Source organism: Pelodiscus sinensis, chromosome 32 (assembly GCF_049634645.1).
Source record: "Pelodiscus sinensis isolate JC-2024 chromosome 32, ASM4963464v1, whole genome shotgun sequence".
NCBI lineage: Eukaryota > Metazoa > Chordata > Testudines > Trionychidae > Pelodiscus > Pelodiscus sinensis.
This window is the reverse complement of record NC_134742.1, coordinates 8022145-8041993: the sequence shown is the minus strand read 5'-3', so window position 1 is coordinate 8041993 and position 19849 is coordinate 8022145. Positions and strand designations below refer to the sequence as shown.

Below are 19849 nucleotides of genomic sequence, written 5' to 3'. Positions count from 1 at the left end.
GGGGGTAATGTAGTCATACGGAGTTGCAAATGAAGCCCAGGATTTGAATTTCCCAAGCTTCATTTGCATAAAGCCAGCAGGCGCCATTTTTAAATGCCGGCTAGTTCGGACCCCGTGCCGCGCGGCTACACGCGGCATGGACTAGCTAGTTCGGATTAGGCTTCCTGATCCAAACTAGCTGTACGCCTCATACAGCTAGTTCCACGAGGCGTACAGCTAGTTCGGATTAGGAAGCCTAATCCGAACTAGCTAGTCCGTGCCGCGTGTATCCGCGCGGCACGGGGTCCGAACTAGCCGGCATTTAAAAATGGCGCCGGCCGGTTTTATGCAAATGAAGCCCGGGAAATTCAAATTCCGGGCTTCATTTGCAACTCCGTATGACTACATTACCCCCCTTAGTTCGAACTAGGGGGTAGTGTAGACATACCCTAAGGTTGTTAAAGGATAGTACATTACATGCATCGAATCTCCCAGTTCTCGATGCAGGCTCTAGCAGAGATGTTACAGCTGCTGGCTTAAAAATCCTTGTTGGGCATCCTAGATCAGGATGGGTCCACAGTTCTTTCCGGCTCATCAATCCCTGCATTGCTGCTTCTGGGATGAAGTGCTGAGCTGATTACCAAGATGGAGTCTACCACATGGCCTCTTTATACATCCTTCCTGGTCTCTTCTTGGCTGCAGCAGGTCACCTGGCCAGCAGCCTATCTCTGTGTTCCCTGCTGGCAGCCCTCAGGTGTCAGCCCTCATTCTTTAGGTGTGTTCTTGGCCCATTGAGTGCCATTGGCCCACAGGGCCTCGCTAATCAGCATGTCCATAGGCCAGGCTCTGCCCAGTGCTCAACAACATGCAGAGAAATATTCAGTATTCACACAGATTACAGATTCCTAACTACACACACAGACATTATACAACCACATGACTGGTGTATATAGGATTAGCAGACAGTGAGCTTCTATTCAACACCCCACATGGCCCCCTTTTATACCATTTTTGGAGCCAACACCCCCACCCATGGGTGCAGCAGTGATCTGACTGCTTCCCTCAAATTCAGTAACGTGACATGCCCTCTGAAGTAGCCCTTGGCCAGTGGCACCCACTCTCTGGTCACCCCATGTGGGAGGCAGGGCTGACACCCGCCACAGTGCAGAAGGAAGTGCTGCATCCCACCCCCTCTTGCACTTCCTGCTGCACCGCTGATGGGGCAGCACTGATGGCCGAGCTTGGTAGCCAGAGAGTCATGGCTGCTCCTGGGGTGCCCAGCTCGGAGGACAGGGCCACCGCCAGCAGTGGTGCAGAAGTAGGAGTGACAGAACACGGAGCCACCCTGCTTCTGTGCTGCTGTGGGCAGGGACGCCGTCATTTTAGCTGAGCCCCTGGCCAGCAGCCACTGCTCCCCGGCCACCCAGCTTAGAAGGCAGCCCCACACCCAGCAGCAGTGCAGAAGGGGAAGAGGCAAGACCTTATCATACCCCCTTCCCTCTGTGCTGCGGCTAGTGCTGGCGCTGACTTCTGAGCTGGGTGACCTGCCAGGGGCCGCTGCTCTGCAGCCACCCAGATCGAAAGGCAGCCCCCCCGCCAGCAGCAGTGCAAAAGGAAGGGTGGCAACACCGTACCAGGCCTCCCTTCCGCCTGTGCTGCTGCTGTCAGTGGGGCTGCCCCCAAACCGGATGGCCAGACAGTAGCCGCTGCTCTCCAGCCACTCAGCTGGGAAAGCCAGGAGAAATCTGACAGTTTTTAATATTTCCAAACATCTGCCCAGAGGAAGATTTGCGGCCTGAAGACGAGGTCATGGCTGGGAAAACCCAGGCGGCCAGTGACCCTGCTCGCGAGCCCCCTCCCCTGGCCCTGGGACCCCCTTGTGGGTGGGGAGCCCCAGCTGGAGAAAGGCTGCACTAGGGGATTCCCCAATGACCCTGAGGACCAACAGGGCCAGGAGTTTCTGGCAGACCCTTTCCCACAACTTCCAGGGAATATGCCGGAACTAGGGCCCCATCGCGTCCCCCTGCAACCTCGCCCATTTCACAGCCAGACCGTGTCCACGCTGCTCCCTGGCACACTCCCGGGGGCTTCCGTGGGAAATTTCCCGGCTCTCTGCCCGGGCGGGTCCTGGCCCAAACTAGGATTGTGTGCAATGAGGGTGGGGGCGTCCCAAGAGTGCCAATTTCACTTCCCAGCAGCCTGCGGGTCAGGGCTAGAGCTGTTCCACCCTCACTTCTCCCTGCCCCTCAGGGTGGCTCTGATCTGCCCCCTCCGAGAGTGCCCGTGTTGGGGCAGGACAACTTTTGTCCCATCCCAGTGGGGTCTGGTGAGCAGCTGGTGTCCCAAGCCCCTCACCACATGGGGAGTTCAGACTCCCCTCCCCCAACCGTTGTACGTTGCCTGGCTGTGAAATGGGTTCCCAGGGACCTTTACCCCCCACAGAGCAGGGGTGGGGAACCTTTGCTGGGTCTGGGCTACTGACCCACAGAGAAATCCATGGGAGGCTGCACACAAGTGAGAAACAGCCCCCCTCCCCTCCCCAGCGTGGGCCCCCAGTGCAGGGGGGAGCCCCGACCTTCAGGGGCCGGATCCCCGCAAGCCGGGGCTGCATCCAGCCCCCGTGCCTGAGGTTCCCCACCCCTGACATAGGGATCTGCACTGGATGAGAGACTCCCTGGGAACAGCCTGGCCAGGCCACGAGTGTGCAGGGCAGGGCTGTAAGGCGCTGTGGTTGCTGTGGCTTCTCCACCTGATGCCCTGGCTGAAGGGCACCAACAGCTCAAGCTCGGGTCTGAGGGAAGCAGCGCTTAGAAGAGGCCCCTTTGGTCTGTACCAGGCTCCAGCAGGTCCCTGAGGTGCAGCCCCCATCTGGCCTCTCTGCCCTGGCCGGCTGGTTTCCTCCTCGGCTGCCCAGGTCTTGTGTGTGATCTCGCCTGGTCCTGGCTGCTGGGCGGGTTCTTCAGTCTTCCGTCCCTGGGCTGGAATCGTCATGGTCAGGCCGCTAGGTCCAGCTCACACCTGGTTCCGAGGGGACGGCAGCTTCTCCCGCCACAAAGCCTGTGGGCTCCCAGCTTCCCTCTGGCAGAGCTTGCCTTAGGGCAAGGGGGCCTAGTGGGTGGAGTCTGTAACTGGCCCCTTTTCTCAGGTCAGTTTGGCCCAATGGCCAGTGTCAGTACCTTGCCCCTTTTCTCAGGGCAGTTTGGCCCAATGGCCAGTGTCAGTACATTGCCCCTTTTCTAAGGGCAGTATGGCCCAATGGCCAGTGTCAGTACATTGCCCCTTTTCTAAGGGCAGTGTGGCCCAATGGCCAGTGTCAGTACATTGCCCCATAGTCAGCATGGATTCACAAAGGGCAAGTCATGCTTGACCAATCTGATTAGCTTCTATGATGAGGTTACTGGTTCAGTGGACATGGGAAAGTCAGTGGATGTTATATACCTTGACTTTAGCAAGGCTTTTGATACCGTCTCCCACAATATTCTTGCCAGCAAGTTAAGGGACTGTGGATTGGATAAATGGACAGTAAGATGGATAGAAAGCTGGCTAGAAGGCCGGGCCCAGCGGGTAGTGATCAACGGTTCGATGTCAGGTGGTCGGTTTCTAGTGGAGTGCCCCAAGGTTCGGTTCTAGGGCCGGTTTTGTTCAATATCTTTATTAATGACCTGGATGAGGGGATGGATTGCACCCTCAGCAAGTTTGCAGATGACACTGAGCTGGGGGGAGAGGTAGATACGCTTAAGGGCAGAGATAGGGTCCAGAGTGACTTAGACAAATTGGAGGATTGGGCCACTAGAAATCGCATGAGATTCAACAAAGACAAGTGTAGAGTCCTGCACTTGGGACGGAAGAATCCCAAGCATAGTTACAGGCTGGGGACCAACCAGTTAGGTAGTAGTTCTGCAGAAAAGGACCTGGGGGTTACAGTGGATGAGAAGCTGGATATGAGCCAACAGTGTGCCCTTGTAGCCAAGAAGGCTAATGGCATATTAGGATGCATTAAGAGGAGCATTGCCAGCAGATCCAGAGATGTCATTATTCCCCTTTATTCAGCTTTGGTGAGGCCACATCTGGAGTATTGTGTCCAGTTCTGGGCCCCCCACTACAAAAAGGATGCGGACGCATTGGAGAGGGTCCAGCAGAGGGCAACCAAAATGATTAGGGGGCTGGAGCATATGACCTACGAGGAGCGTCTGAGAGACTTGGGTCTGTTTAGTCTGCAGAAGCGAAGAGTGAGGGGGGATTTGATAGCAGCCTTCAACTTCCTGAAGGGAGGTTCCAAAGAGGATGGAGAGAGGCTGTTCTCAGTAGTGACAGATGGCAGAACAAGGAGCAATGGTCTCAAGTTGTGCTGCGAGAGGTCCAGATTGGATATTAGGAAAAACTATTTTACTAGAAGGGTAGTGAAGCATTGGAATGGGTTACCTACGGAAGTAGTGGAGTCTCCATCCCTAGAGGTATTTAAGTCTCGGCTTGACAAAGCCCTGGCCGGGTTGATTTAGATGGGATTGGTCCTGCCTAGAGCGGGGGGCTGGACTTGATGACCTTCTAGGGTCTCTTCCAGTTCTATGATTCTATGATAAGGGGATGGTTGGATGAAATAACATGATCTTGGTAACTAATTGACCATTCATTATCAGTTGGAAATAGGTCAATGGAGGGATGATAGGAGTTGCTATAGGAAAATTTCTGGGTGTCTGGCTGGTGAGTCTTGCCCACATGCTCAGGGTTTAGCTGATCGCCATATTTGGGGCCGGGAAGGAATTTTCCTCCAGGGTAGATTGGCAGAGGCCCTGGAGGTTTTTTGCCTTCCTCTGTAGCATTGGGCACAGATCACAGCTGGAGGACTCTCTGCATGTTGGGGCCTTCAAAGTATTTGAAGGCTTCAATATCTGAGGGTATGTCTACACTACCCCCCTAGTTCGAACTAGGGGGGTAGTGTAGACATACCCTGAGATATAGGTGAGAGGATTATTCTAAGAGGGGTGGGTTAGATTCTGTGGCCTGCACTGTGCAGGGGGTCAGACTAGATGATCATAATGGTCCCTTCTGACCTTAAAGTCTATGAGTCTATTAGTCTATGAGAAGTGGTGTGTGAGAAAGGGTATCCTCTCCCAGTTTGAAGCCAAACAAAACTGTGCTTACACTGAGCATGACTAAACCCAATAAAACCTCATCTGGCAAAGCACAGAAAGCAGTTACCTGGCATACTATTCTCCAGAGCTCGCCTGAGCGCAACCAGTTCTCTGCGATTTCACACTCCACCCTAGTGGAGCACACTGTGATAGTCTGCCCCCTCAGGCAACGATACAGCAGCGCTCTCTTTCCCGCCCCACAAGGGCACCTCGCTGAACACAGAAACGCTGCCGCAAAGCAATCTCACTGCACTCTACTCCCTGTTTGTGCACGAAGCCCAGCTCCTCAACAGGGAAACAGCAAGGCTACATCTAGACTGGCATGATTTTGCGCAAATGGTTTTAATGGAAGTTTTTCCATTAAAAGCATTTGCGCAAAAGCGCATCTAGATTGGCACGGATGCTTTTGCACAAAAGCGCTTTTGAGCAAAAGCATCCATGTCCAATCTAGACATGGTTTTGTGCAAAAAAGCTCCGATTGCCATTTTAGCCATCAGGGCTTTTTTGCGCAAAACAATTCTGGGTTGTCTACACTGGTTCTCTTGCGCAAAAGCATTTGCACAAGAGGGCTTTTGCTCGAGCGGGAGCGTCATTGTATTTGTGCAAGAAGCAATGATTTTGTACATTACAAAGTCAGTGCTCTTGTGCAAATTCAAGTGGCCAGTGTAGACAGCTGGCAAGTTTTTGAGCAAAAGCAACTGCTTTTGCGCAAAAACTTGCCAGTCTAGACGCAGCCCAAGCGGTGCCTAGCAGCAGTGGCTTCTTTAGGTACTTGCACTGCTCTGGAAAGTAACATAACTACTGCTCTGTAAATGGCTCTCTTAAAACTCACCAATCTCATGTCCCCTTTCTTCCTTTATCCCCACGTAACTCCCACTGAGGCCAGGCTCTGCCTTCCCTTTCTTTTCCAGTAAGACAACCAGGCTGCTGTGGATTCAACTACTCTCCGCAAGAGCGGATTTGGGAAGGGGGAGAAGAGTGTCACTCCTCCCCCCAGGGTCACAACAAACCACAGGTGGGACTCGGTGCTTTCAACCCCAACTCTCAATACCAGGGGCCGCAGATTCAGGGCGAAGGGTGCGTGTGATGGCTTTGGAGGAAACAAAAGAGCGCTTCCCCCAGGCTTGAACAAGTATAACCCCCCCCCCTCCTTCTAAACAAACACTGTTAGCAAAGGTAAGAGGGGAGGGAGGGAAGCGTTCAATGAGAGTGTCAGAATCCGAGGAACATTTCTACACCTCTAAGGGCAGGGGTAGGCAGTAATTTTTGCCCAGTGAAGGAGCCCCCGGCCATCCAGTTGGGGCAGAGCCCAAATAGGAAGGAGTGGGGCTACCCCACCCCCAGACCATGATAGGAGGCCATTTGCCCCCCTCCTTCCCATTAGGCCCCATGCCCTGGAAGAGGCATGGCATGCTCCCCCCACCCCCAGGCCAATCAGGACTGGGAGGGAGGGGCAGGGGAGCACAGGAAGCCTCCTCCCCCCTGCCAGGAGCTCAGGGCACTCGGAGTCGGCAGCTCCCCCGCCCCAGGCCCTGACTGGCGGTGGGGGGAGGGGACAAGCACGTGAAGCCTCCTACGCCTGCGAGCAGCGACCTGCTCCTGCACCTGGCAGGGTGGGAGGAGGCTTCGCGCGCTCCAAGGCCCCGCCTGGGCTGGGGGCGGGGGAGCAGCAGGGTCTCCGTGGGCCGGAGCTACCTGCTCAGCGGGCCGGATCCGGCCCGCGCAGGCCCCTTTGTCCTCCCATCCACGCACGTGTAGACCCACTCGCAGGCAGCGGGCCGCGCGTGGAAAGAGGATGGGACCGTCCCCACCCCAGCTGGCCACGCGCACCTCGCAGCATGGGGGACACACCGAACATAGCACCTAGCGGGGGGGGGGGGGGGGGATTTACAGCCCCACGTGCCGAGGCGGCCGCAGGAGGAATCTGACCCCAAACCCCCTGCCCGGCAGCTTGTATCCCAGCAGCGCCGGGCACCGCCCGCCCCCAACGCACCCGGGGTGTGTGTGTGTGGGGGGGGGGGGTCCTGGCCAGGCTCTGCCTCCCCACCCCTTCCTGGCCACGAGCCCCCAACCAGCGCGGGCCCCGCGGCACAAACTTTCGCCCAACTCCGGCCCCCGGGGAAGACGCGTCGCTCACCGCAGCCCAGGAGCAGCCCAAGCCCCAGCAGCCGCCCCGCGCTGGGCAGAGCCGGGAGCCGCCGCCAGCCCAGGGAGGAGGCGCCGCCCGCGGAAAGTCCCCCGCGGGTGGGAGGAGAAGCCGCTGGGAGAGCGGCCGCCGTGATCCCCGCTCTCAGCCCGCCCCGACCGGCCACCGCCCCCCCGGGGCTGCTCGGGGCGTCCGGCCCCTCCCCGCTCACCACTGGAGGAGGGCTGGGGGGAGATCAGGGCGGCACCCTCGCCCCCGGGCTAGAACTGGCTCTCCTGTCTTGCCCTGCTTCTCCCCGCAGCCCCTCTGCCGCTCTGCCCTGCTCTCTGGCCTCCTCCTTCCCCTGCTTCCTCCGGGTCCCCCCCCCCCCAGCCTCCTACTTGCCCCCCTTTCCTGTTCTTTGCAGCTTATTCTGTGGCTTCGACGGCCCCTCACCTTAGTGGGTAGGAGGGCGACCGCACATTGACAAAGCCCTCCCTCCCCACACATACACACATACACTTATACACACACACTCAGGAGGACTCTTGGGCCAGCTGAGTAACAACCCTGTTTCCCCTGAGAGAGGAAGGGGATTCCTTAGCAGAGGTGCGGACAGACACACCTGTACATCCAGAAACATGGCAGGAAAGCAAATGTGTAAGTGCACAGCCCTTCAAATTGGGGCGAAAGGAGGTCTAAGTTGGATATTAGAAAATCTATTTCCTAGGAGGGTGATGAAACACTGGGCTGGGTTCCCGAGGGAGGTGGCAGAATCTCCATCCCTAGAGGTTTTTAAGTCTGGGCTTGACAAAGGCCTGGCTGGGTCAATTAACTTGGGATTGGTCCTGCTTGGGGTAGGGGACTGGGCTTGATGACCTCCTGAGGTCTCTTCCAGCTCTATGATTCTTCCAGGGATCAGCTGTGTGACAATGGGGCTGCCTCATTCCCAAGTCCTGTCATTCCCTGAGGTGGCTCCAAGTAATCCACCTGAGGTGAGCATCAGCATAACCATGCAACAAGTGCCCATTGCTGCTAAGAAATGTGCTTTCTAGAGATGAAGATAATTCATTCTCCTTCTCCATTCTGTAGTTGGCATCTCTGCTGAGCATACCAGCCAGGGTACAAATTTGTACTTGCTGTAAGTGTGATTTTGTGATGCACCTGCCCTCCACAGAGTGGTCTGAACCTAAACTGGTTTCACAGAGTCCATCAAAGGCATCAAATGATACCAAGTTTCATTCATTGCTGTTCTGGGGAAACAGATTAGAACTGGCATCAGTGAAAGGCATTGTATCATGTTTCCAATCCCCTTAGCCATCCAGATTGCTTAACAAATAAATGTTTTTGCGGAGATGCCTGTGGCTTAAAGATGAAGTAATGATATTTCTAAAGTACAATATATAAAGAATTCTTATGTTCCTCATATGGATGCTATAGCTGCTTTTAAATTTTAGTCATGTTATTCGCTTTCATGAGCCTGATCCTGCTAGGTAGCCTTTAGTTCTGTTAACTTCAGTAGACTTTAAAGGGCTTATTGCCTCTTATATTTTATGACACTTTGAGAAAAAGTACTCACAATAGAGAATTATCTATTATTTACATATGAGGTGCAGAATAGTTGATGAATGAACTTAATGATTGATGATTCAAGCATTAGAGGAACCAGTGTGCACCTTTTCTGTATGCATTTATTATACCATATAAATAAAAGTTCTCAAAGCTAAATCAAATTTATATTGCAGAAACAAATTAACAGATTATTAAGGTCCCTTCTTCAGACCTTATGAAGTATTAATTATTAGTTTAATGAAAGTATCATATATCTTGTCAAGAAGTTTTTATTTGGCTAGTTATTTTTTACTACAGAATCATAGAATCATAGAGCTGGAAGAGACCTCAGGAGGTCAAGTCCAGCCCCCTGCCTAAGGCAGGACCAATCCCAACTAAATCAACCCAGCCAGGGCTTGGTCAAGCCAAGACTTAAAAACTTCTAGGGATCGGGGTTCCACCACCTCCCTAGGTAACCCATTCCAGTATCTCACTATCTTCCTAATGAATTGGTTTTTCCTAATATCCAACCTAGACCTCCCCCACTGTAACATTATCTGTAAGTTAATCACCAATTTTCTCTTCAGACTTAAATCATATAACTTTCCCAATTGTTGAATGTTATATATTATTGGAGCATCAAATATACACTTTACTAGATCTGTTACACCTACAATTCATCAACATGCTTGCTGTGTTGCACATCAAAGGCGTTGATGAATTGTAGGTATAAGAGATACAGTACACGTATCCATACATATATTTGCCTCAAAAACTTTAGAAACAGGCACAGATAGATAAAAAACACAGTCATTGTCTTAAGTTTGCAAGTAATGCACAAAGAACTCTGGGATTCATTTTGGCAATGCACAGGGATCATAGGAACTGTAACCACTTGCAGAAAAATTCCCTGCATAGAAGTCAGTTCAGGCCACAATGCAACCCTCTGCAATTCCTCATAGCACTCAGATAGAATCCATGTTAGGACATGAGGCAAGAAGAAGGGTACTAGAGGTAGAAACCAGAGTATCTGCAGCACTAAGCGCAACTGAGATTCTTGGCAATGGCACAGCTCATAGGTTATCTGACTAAAACTGTCGTAAATTAGAGCAGATCCCACCAACCCAAAATCCAGACAGTGCAAAAGAGGTAGTGCTAAGGTTGCATCTTCTGTGCCTTGGTATTGTCCCATTGATCTGAATGTGACTTCTGCATACAGGTCAGATTCAGATAAAAATATGTGCATTTATAACACACACCTTCCCCTTCCCCACCTCTAATATCATTAACTCACTGGCATTCACCTTCCTTCTCCCCCCCCCCCCCCACATCCCCCTTCTGTTCTGTAATGTGATTTGTCCTTTTCATGTGTGTTCATTTTTTTTAAATTGTATCCTTTGGTATATATGGTTGTGACTATTTTCTTCCATTATTTGATCTGAGGAAGTGGGTCTGGCCCACGAAAGCTCATCATCTAATAAACCATCTTGTTAGTCTTTAAAGTGATACATAGTCCTGTATCTTGAAAGTTCAGTTTCTTTGAGGTCTGCATTTGTTTTCATCTGTTTCTCATGGATTGCCATTAAAACACTGCATGGAAAATACAACAAGGTTATTATACACATATAGGCACCTATGCAGTTGAGAATTGTGAGGAAAATATTTATTTAATTTAATTGTCTAGTGTAGGTTAGCTATAGGCTTTCTACATAGTGTACAATACAGTGTAACCTTAGTCAATGGTGAAAATGACCTATCATGTTTCTCTAAAATGTACTCATGGGTTAAGTTCACACCCACTCTAGGAAACTGTGTTCATCCAATCTTCAACTAAATTGAATGCTCACTAATTAACAGGCATCCCTAATTTGTAACTGAAAAATAAAACAAAGATCAGGCAAAGAGTCACTGGTGGCAAATTATTAGCAGAAATGGACTTTCTGCATTCAGCTATATTTTGGTGTGTATATTTGCATAAAGGATGGGGGTCATTGTCAGTCTTTAAACGTTTTGCTGTATCTTTTTATTTCTCTAGGATGGATCCTCGGCTGATGTAAAACTGTACCCATATTGTTTTATTTTACCCCAAAACTGAGTGGATGGAAATCAGGAGAGCTCATATACAGTGGAAGAATCTAGCACAAATATGTGCATACAAGATTGAAGGCTATTTAATTAAAAATAAAATGAATATTTTAAAGAAATCAGCCTAGAATTATTCTAAACTTTAGTGCCTGAATCTTCATTGTATTACTGGATTATTTTGCTACTGTAATTTAACTGAATAGTGTAATCTATTACTGTACTAAAACTGGAGTACAGGCAGTCCCCGAGTTACGCGGATCCGACTTACGTCGGATCCGCAGTTACGAACGGGGCCGTTCCTCTCCCTGGTCTCCAGCAGACCAGGGAGAGGAAGCAAAGCGGCGGAACACGTGGGCAGTGGACAGGGCTGTCTGCTGCCCACGCGCTCCGAGGCTTGGCTCTGCTTTGCCCCCCCCCCCCCCCCATCCCCCTGGTCTGCAGACCAGGGGAGGGGGGGGGCAAAGCAGAGCCAAGCAGAGCCAAGCCGCGGAGCGCGCGGTCAGCTGACAGCCCAGATACGTCTGGGCTGTCCGCTGGCAGCGCGCTCCGCGGCTTGGCTCTGCTTTGCCCCCCCCCATCCCCCTGGTCTGCAGACCAGGGGGACGGGGGGGGGGCAAAGCAGAGCAAAGCCGCGGAGCATGCAGCCAGCGGACAGCCCAGACACGTCTGGGCTGTCCGCTGCCCGCGTGTTCTGCCGCTTTGCTCCCTGTCCCCCTGGTCTGCAGATCAGGGGGACGGGGAGCAAAGCAGAGCAAAGCCTGCTGCCTGAGGGCAGCAGGACAGCCACGGCGCGTCTGGGCTGTCCCGCTGCCCCCGTGCTCCATGGCTTTGCTCCGGACACCTGTGGTACAGCAGCTGGGGCGCTGCCAGTTGGTCCCGTAGCGCCGCTCTGGGCGCTACTGGACCAACTGGGCAGCACCCCAGCTGTTCTGCCCCAGGCGTCCTGATTCAGCCACTGCTGGTCAGATTCAGCAGCGGCTGAATCAGGACGCCTGGGGCAGAGCAGCTTGGGTGCTGCTCAGTTGGTCCAGTAGCGCTGAGGAGCGGCGGCGCTACTGGACCAACCCAGCAGCACCCCAGCTGCTCTGCCCCAGGCGTCCCCAAGTCAGCCGCTGCTGAAACTGACCAGTGGCTGACTACAGGAAGCCCCTGCCCAGGGCTTCCTGGAATCAGCCGCTGATCAGTTTCAGCAGCAGCTGACTTGGGGATGCCTGGGGTTCTTAAGTTGAATCTGTATGTAAGTCAGAACTGGCATCCAGATTCAGCCGCTGTTGAAACTGATCAGTTTCAGCAGCGGCTGAATCTGGACGCCAGTTCCGACTTACATACAGATTCAACTTAAGAACAAACCTACAGTCCCTATCTTGTACGTAACCCGGGGACTGCCTGTAATGCCAGTTGTGAATTAGGCACACATGGTCTGATTCTTATTTACACTAAGGGCTCTTCTACGCAAGGAAATTGACTGTAATAGCTACCATAGAATGACTGTACTGCTGTAACTTTGTATAACTCCACATTTTCAGAGCTGGCAGTAGGCGTAAGTAGACTAAGCAATTGCTTAGGGCCCCAGGTGGCTCCAGTGGCCCCCTATTAATTATTATTATGTGTTGTGGGAAGGGGAAAATATTCTTGCTTAGGGAATCCAATAGCCTAACACTGGCATTTCTATTTTATAATTTATTCTTCTGTAACTTTATAATGTTATTCTCAACTCTACTATTTTTACTCATAGGCTACATGTGTCTACACGGCACATTGTTGCGCAAGTAGATATGCAAATGAGGCATGGAAATGAATATTGCCGTGCCTTATTTGCATACTTTATAAGCTGCCATCGTTCACAAGGAGCTTTTGCACAAGAAGGAGCAGTGTAGTACAAAACCCCTCTCTTGCACAGGAGGGGAAAATAAGCGGCAGAAGGACTCTTGCGCAAGGGGGGGGGGTTGTGCAAGAAGGAGCAGTCTAGACTTCTCCTTCTTGCGCAAAAGCCTCTTGAGCAAAAATGGTGGCTCATTTAGTATGCAAATAAGGCACGGCGATATTCATTGCTGTGCCTCATTTGCATATGTTCTTGCTGAAGACTGGGCAGTGTAGACATGGCCTTGTAGTGTAGAAATAGCCTCCGAGACCCTGGAACTTCATTTGCATATCCATGATGCATCGCGCAGAGTGACTCATGTCCCTGGTCCATGGGCTGCAATGTCACACAAGGCGACGCCAGAGCAGTCCAGAGAGTGGACTGATGGAGACACAATGATGTCCCTTGCGCAGCAGGACAAGCTGTACAAACGATGCTCCAGGGGACAGACCAGCCCCCACAGGTGTCTCCTAAGCAGGGACCAGCCACCTAGGGCAGGTCTGTGCACACTGCTGCCTTATCCCCTGTCCATGTGCCATGCCTGGGCTGCTGCAATCCGGCAGCAACTATCCCCATAGCTTCTCCTGGTCTTCCCTCGGCCGTTCAGGGTCAGGTGCAAATCACCACGTGGGTGATAGTTCACATCACAGGACCACTGGATATCTCCACGCTAGCACTCCACAAGGCCACCTGAGCCTCGGAAGAGGTTTGGGGTCCCTAAGAGGAACAGGAAATAGAGCAAGAATGTGGCTGCAAAAAGGATGGAGATGGATGTTTCTGCCACAACATCCTCTGGCAAGGAGTTCCACAAGTGGACTTTGTGCTATGTGAAAAAATACTTCCTTTGGCTTATTTGAAATTTGCTCCCTATAAATGTCATTTGGTCTCCATCTAGTTCTCGTGTCCTGGGAAGAAGTAAATAACTCTTCTTTATGATTTTTCTCCATTGATTATAGGATTGTAATTTGTTTACTTGATAGTAATTTCTCCTTTAGTCTTCCACTTGGAGAAACCTAAAATGTTTCAGCCATGGAAGTGTTTCTACTGAGAAATTGGCTGTAATACAAAACATCATATTTCCCCTTGGAAGACTTGATCTGCAACTAGAAAAAATCCAGTTTTTGACAGGAAGTGTTTACAATGACCAAACCCATTTATTTTCATTTCAAATTGAAAAGTTCATTCTGGTTTTACAAAGCAGGACTGTCGCTGCTCCCTTAGTTCGAACGACTGAACTACCCTGACAGTAGGTCCTGCCATGGGAAAGGGATCCAGGCGACTCCCCAGACCCGCAGGCAGAGCATCGCCACTGCACTGTGCCAGCAGCGGGTGTATTGTGGGAACAGGTGAATCCCACTTCTCTAGCCAGGTGTTCATGCACCTTTTGTCCTTTGATAGACACCCCTCAGATCCCGTGTTAGCTGCCTCGTCTCTAAGCTGTGCAGCATGATACTTTTAATTGCTCCTCGTCCGGACCCACTCCATGCTCTTTGTCATCCCTGGCCCCTGGCTCTGAATTTTTTCTGTTCCCCCAGGGCCCTTTACTCTAAGTCACCAGCCACTAGATCCTGAAGAACCATGCTCAGAGGGACACTAATATGGCCCTTCCTGATTGAGCGGCATGTTTCCAGCCCTAGATTGGGACTCAACAGACCTGGATCTACCAGTTTCCAGTGGGGTGACTTTGGGCAAAACACCGCCCCTTTCTCTGCCTCAGTTTCCCCTTCTGCAGAATGAGGATAATGAACCTTCTCTCCTTTGGAAAGTAGGGTGAGTGCTGCTGATGAGACAAGCTAGAGGTGCTTTGCCAATGTATCAACTGTCGTTAATGTGGGGAAACGAAAAAACTACAAGGGAATTGGTCCCACCTGTGTGAAAGAGTTTCTAGCAGGAGCTGATTCCAGCTCAGGACCTACATTCAAGTCTAGGAAGAGAAGGGTCCATTATAGTATCCACGCTAGGGCTTAGACCAGTCCTATTAACAATTCCCCCCAGCCCCCCAACTTGTTACAGTGGCCTAATGTCTCAGGTGTTGGGGGAGGGGCAACTTTTATTGACCCACGAATGGGCTTGTCTGGCCTGACACTCTGCTAAGGACCGACAAGCTGGGTGGGGCTGAGGGAGCAGCCCTGGGGTCGTTACTGCCCAGCCCGCTCGGCCCCAGGCCCAGCTGCCATTCAGTAGGGTCCCAGGGGAACCCCTCAAACATCCAGAGGGGCCGGCCAGGGCCAGGACACCAGCCTTTGGTGGTGGGTGTGGCAGTGACATCACAAAGGCCTGTGGCAGGACCTCAGCCTATTGGGGGACAGGGATGACCTCACAGAGAGACTCTGACAACAGCCAATCAGGACAGAGGCGCAAGGCCGGGTCAAGCTCAGAGATTCCCGCGGTTTGGCAGCAACGCGGCCCCTTCCCAGGGTCTCTGCGGGGCCAGGATGGAGAATTGGGACCGAGGGGCGGGGGCAGGAGGAGCCTCGTCGGCGTTTTCTACTTCCCTGCGGCCGGCAGTGCCGGACCCGGTGAGACAGTGGGAGCCTCAGAGAGGTTTGGAGCCTGCTCAGTTTGGTTCCCCTTTGCCCCCTCCCCTCCCTCTGTCTCGCCTTCTTCTGCGTCTTCCCCCCTTTCCCTGCTCCACCAAGCAGGGTGGGTGGGTGTTGGAGGGTTGGGGCAGTCGGAGGCCTCACTCAGAGCTGAGCTGGCAGAGCGCTGGGAGCTGGAGGTGACCTGGCCCGTCCTTTCGGACATCTGTTGAGCCCTCTCCCCTCCCCCTGCTGCCTCCGAGCTTCCAGTCTCACTGCGGATTGGTCGAGTGGGTGGTTATTGACAGGGGAGACTCGCGGCCTTTTGTTCTCTTTAAAACTGTTCTCGGTGAGTCATTATTAATAGTTCCCAGCCATGCTGGAAGGGCCTAACACGTGGGGCTCTGCAGGGGTCTGTTCTGGGACGGTTCTCTTCAATCTCAATCAGTGATTTAGATCTTGGCATAGAGAGGGCGCTTATTAAGTTTGCAGATGATACGAAGCTGGGAGGGGTGGCAAGTGCTTTGGAGGAAGGGTCAGAATTCAAAGTGATCTGGACAAACTGGAAAAATGGTCTGAGGTAAATAGGATGAAGTTTAATAAAGACAAATGCAAAGTGCTCCACTTCGGAAGGGACAATCCACTTCACACACACAGAACGGGAAGTGACTCTCTAGGAAGGAGTCCTGCAGAAAGGGATCTAGGGGTCAGAGTGGACCACAAGCTAAATAGGAGTCAAAAGTGTGACACTTGCAAAAAAAAAGCAACCATGATTCTGGGAGGCACTAACAGGAGTGTGGTGAGCAAGACAGGAGAAGTCGTTCTTCCGCTCTACTCTGCGCTGCTTAGGCCTCACTTGGAGTCTTGTCTCCAATTCTGGGCATCATGTTTCAGGAATGAATTGGAGAAATTGGAGAAGGCTGGGAGAAGAGCAACAAAAATGTGGAACAGTTTAGAAAACATGAGAGTGAAAGAACTGGGCTTGTTTAGTCTGGAAAGGAGAAGACTGAGAGGGGACATGAGAGCAGTTTTCAAGTATCTAAAAGGGTGTCACAAGGAGGAGGGAGACAAACTGTTCTCCTTGGCCTCTGAGGACAGGACAAGGAGCAATGGGCTGAAACTGCAGCAAGGGAGGTTTAGGTTGGACATTTGGAAAATGTTTCTGCCTGTTGGGAAAACTTCCTGTCAGTGTTGTGAAACACTGGAACAAATTGCCTGGGGAGGTTGCGGAATCTCCATCACTGGGGATATTTCAGAGGAGGTTGCACAGACACCTGTCAGGGATGATCTAGACGGAGCTGGGTCCTGCCGTGAGGGCAGGGAACTGGACTTGATGGCTTCTCAATGTCCCTTCCCATTCTACTGTTCTGTGATTCACAGACCAGACGGATCAGTCCCAGAGCAGCAGGGCTTGCGGGGGAGGTGTGTGTGTGTCAGCAGGAGGGGGAGTGATCAAGCTGTTTCTCTACCTACCCATCTCTGGGCAGTTCCCGAGTCTCTCTAAGGGCCAGGGCTGCTCACACACTTGCTGGCGGTGCCCATGAGCAGTGGTTGGGCTGTGGCTGGTTGTACAGCTCTGGGCTCTTAGGTCCAAGTGTCCTAAGGGGCAGGACACCAGCTGTGTGGGGGGAGGGGACGGTGATGCCACAAAGGCCTGGGGGGGAAGGAGTGGGGGGGGGGGGGCTGAGCTCATGGAGATTCCCTGACATCAGCTGCAAGGCAGGGCAGCCTCAGAAATATCCCCCCCTCCCCAGCCCTTTCTGGCTGTGTGGAAGCCCCCCAAAGAGGCGGGGCTGGAATCGCTCTGAGACCGACCCCTCGGGGGTGACCTGGGCCAGCCCTTGGGACGTCCCCTGAGACCTCTCGGCCGCCCCCTCTCCCAGTCTCACTGCTGATTGGCTGAGCAGGGGGCCATGGAGAGGGAGGAGGTTTCCCAGCGGTGACCCCGGCTCCTCTTCCTTTGCAGGCTCCGCACGGCGGGGTCTGGCCTCGGGCCGGCCCTGCGGGGGGACCTGCGGGCAGAGCCCCACACGGGCGCGCAGACAGCGGGGAGGTGAGCATGGGCGAGCAGGGGGAGGCTGTTTTCCTTTAGCACTGGGGGTGGAGGGTGGGAAAGGGGAGACTGGGGACCCTTGGTCAGGGCTGTGTTGGGCCCTTCCCCCTCCAGGGTCAGGGCTGGGAGTGGAAGTTGATCTCAGGGCCTGGCTAGTTCTGGGAACAAGAACCTCAAATCCCATCCCCTCCCCCTCACAACTCCCCCCCCCCCCCCCCCACTATGGGATCCATCCACATTGACCTAGTCTGGAGAGACAAGGCCCTTCCCAAGAGCCAGGCCCCATGGATCCGACTCGCTCCCCTGAGCACCAGGGCCCAGCCCCGGGGATGGGGATGGGGGCTCGTTGGCACAGGCTGGGCTCGGGTCTATTGACCTGCCCCCCTCCTCTCCCCGCAGCGTGTCAGCTCCTGCATCGCGCCCAGAGTGTCCCAAGGGAGCCAAGGCCCCAGGGAGCAGCAGAGCCCGGTTGTAATTGCCCCCCCGCACCCGGCATGGGAGGTGAGTGACCTCTGAGCCTCTCTGGCCCCCGGGGTGAGCAGGTGGCTCCCACAGGCCGCAGGGCCGGCAGTGGCAGGGCTGTGGGCTGGGAGTGACCCCTGGGGAGGGCAGAGTCAGAGCCGGGCCTGAGCCAGACTTGGGCCCAGCTCATCTTCTCCTGGCTCAGGGGAGACCCGGGGACGATAAGGTTCCTATCTGGCCATGGGCCCCTCCTTGTCCCCTGGTAGGGTTACCAGATGGGTTTGAAAAACCTCCCAGACACACGTGATCTCAGAACGGGAAGGGGGGGACTGGCTGGGAGGGGAGTGAGGCTGGGATGGGGCTGGGGGAACGGGGCTGGTGCGGGGAGATCGGGGGTGGGGAAGACCGGCCAGCGGGAAGCAGGGCTGGATGGGAGGAGGTCGGGAGGAGCAGGGCTGATGGGGGGGGGGGGAGAACTGGGAGCGGGGAGGGGGGGAAGGGACCAGCCGGCGGGAAGCAGGGGCCTAGCCGGGATGGAGTTGGGGGGAGTGGATCTGGCCAAGGGAGGAGCGGCCAGTGGGGAGGGGGCTGGCCTGGGCGCATGCAGATCCCGGGGCGCTGCCTGTCCCGCACACGGTCCCGGCGAAAGACGAGCGAGTCTGGCCCCAGGATTCCATCTCTCCCCAGACTCCCCACTCTGCTGTGTAGCTACGTGCTGCCTGGCTGGTTCTGTCTGGTGCAAACCCTGCAAAACCAGCTGGGGGTGCAAGTCCCCATGGGGGGCCCTGCCCACCGCCCTTCGCCCCAGGAGGTGGGGGGCCCATTAGCTCCTCTCCCCAGTGGCTCCAGCAGAGGCAGGTGGGGAGGGAGGCTCCTGACCCAGGGGGGTTGGGAGCAGGACACTGATGGGCCCCGTCTCCTCCCTTCCATCCCAGCTCAGCACAGCCCCCCTTAGGGAGCGCGGGGCCCAGCTGGGACTGTCCCTCGGGGGCCCAGCCGAGGACACCGGCCAGCCGGCCAGGGAGGGGCCTGACCCCTCTGCCCACTGCTGCTGTGCCGGAGGTGAGGGACCCTGATGGGCAATGGGCCGCTAGAGCAGACACCGGCAGATGCCAGGCCGGGGGCCCTGTGGAAATGACCCCGCCCAGGCTCCCACCTGCAATGGGAGTAGGGTTACCAGGTGAGTTAAAAAAATATTGGACACACTTGATATCAGATGAGGGTGGGGGGACGGGACAGGAGGGAGGCAGGGCTGGCCGGGGGAGGGAGGGAGGTTGGGGCGGCCAGTGGGAAGCAGGCCTGACGGGGGGGAGAGGGGAACAGGTCGGGGGCAGCGGGACATGGGGGGGGAGGCGGTAGCAGCTCCTGCAGTGATAGGCCAGAGGGGTCTGGCCCTGGGGGCCCTAGAGAGGCGCAGCCCAGGGCCAAGCCCCCACTGCCCCCTGGGTCCCGGGCCCCGCATATGACAGGCCCTTGCTGTCTTGGGACAGGAGGAGCCCGGCCACGGGGATGCACCAGCTCCCCCACCCCCAGCTTGGCTCCAGGGCCGGTGTTGCCTGCAGGGAAGGAGCTGCCAGCGGGAGTAGGAGCATCAGTCGGAGCTTTTCCTGCTCACGCCGGGACTGGAGCCACGGACCCGACTCGGCCTTGGACCGGGCACCATGGGAGAAGGAGGAGCTGCCCCTCCCCCCCGCGGGGGATAGAACCTCCCCTCCCCCATCTCCTGTCCCTGGACAGGGTCCTGCACAGCCCAGTGAGTCAGGGCCAGCTTATGGACTGTAGCCATTGGGCTGCATAGCCCTGACTAAAGGGGCAAGGTACCGACACTGGCCATTGGGCCACACTGCCCTTAGAAAAGGGGCAATTACTGACACTGGCCATTGGGCCACACTGCCCTTAGAAAAGGGGAAATGTACTGACACTTGCCATTGGGCCAAACTGCCCTTAGAAAAGGGGCAATTACTGACTCTGGCCATTGGGCCACACTGCCCTTAGAAAAGGGGCAATGTACTGACACTGGCCATTGGGCCACACTGCCCTTAGAAAAGGGGCAATTACTGACACTGGCCATTGGGCCACACT

The 19849-nt window shown here is 54.4% G+C and overlaps 1 long non-coding RNA gene across 1 annotated transcript; it reads left to right on the top strand.

The window, feature by feature from the left end:
• Positions 1 to 16964: 16964 nt before the first annotated feature.
• On the top strand, positions 16965 to 19647 carry LOC142823274 (uncharacterized). The gene is made up of 4 exons (XR_012898546.1): positions 16965 to 17305; positions 17705 to 17806; positions 18703 to 18947; positions 19258 to 19647. It is a non-coding gene; the product is annotated as an uncharacterized LOC142823274 (long non-coding RNA).
• The last annotated feature ends 202 nt before the right edge of the window (positions 19648 to 19849 follow it).